Raw genomic sequence first — 742 nt, 5'->3', positions numbered from 1 at the left:
AAGGCTATAGGCAATTCAGCGAGGATGGCGTCAGCAGAGGGGCGTCACATCTAGGAGGAGGGGATGGGGATTCTGAGGGACTCAGACTTTATTCTTTGGGCAAGAGGGAAGTAAGTAGCAAGAGTGGAAGGTCCTTCTGGCTGTCAGCTTCCGGGAAGATGGACAGAAGACAGGACAGTGTGGCTCACCTCTGCTGGAGGCTGTGTTAGCTGTCTGTTGCTATGGTAACATACCTGAGAAAATCCTGCTTTGACTCTCTAGAGGCTTCAATTCATAGTCTCTAGGCTCTACTGCTTTGGGCTGGTGGTGAGGCAGAGCATCATGGTGGAAGGGGTGGCCGAGGAAAGCCGCTCAATTCATGGTGGCCAGGAAGCAGGGAGGAGCAGGGGTAGGATGGAGTGTGGAGGTCGGGGACAAGGTACAGCATGAGAGGCACACCTCCAAGGATCTTGTCCCTTCAACTAGGTCCTACATTCTTCCATTACCCTCCAATAGCTCATCAAATTCTGAGGACTTCAATGGATTAACCCCTACAATGAGATCTGAAAAGCCCATCAACTGACAACTAAGGCTTTATCACTTGGCCTTTCAGGGAACTTTTTAAATCCCAAATTATAACCACACCAGTGTGCTTATGGGTCCCAGCATGCTGCTGTGGGGAGTGTGGAAGGCTGCCAGATACCACCTAGGCAGTGATCGATGAGGCTCATCAGTGAGGATGGGCACCAACCACTCAGTTCTA

Source organism: Nannospalax galili, unplaced genomic scaffold (assembly GCF_000622305.1).
Source record: "Nannospalax galili isolate Female #2095 unplaced genomic scaffold, S.galili_v1.0 scaffold290, whole genome shotgun sequence".
In the NCBI taxonomy this organism is placed as follows: domain Eukaryota; kingdom Metazoa; phylum Chordata; class Mammalia; order Rodentia; family Spalacidae; genus Nannospalax; species Nannospalax galili.
The sequence above is the reverse complement of the archived record's forward strand: the minus strand, read 5'-3'. Positions refer to the sequence as shown.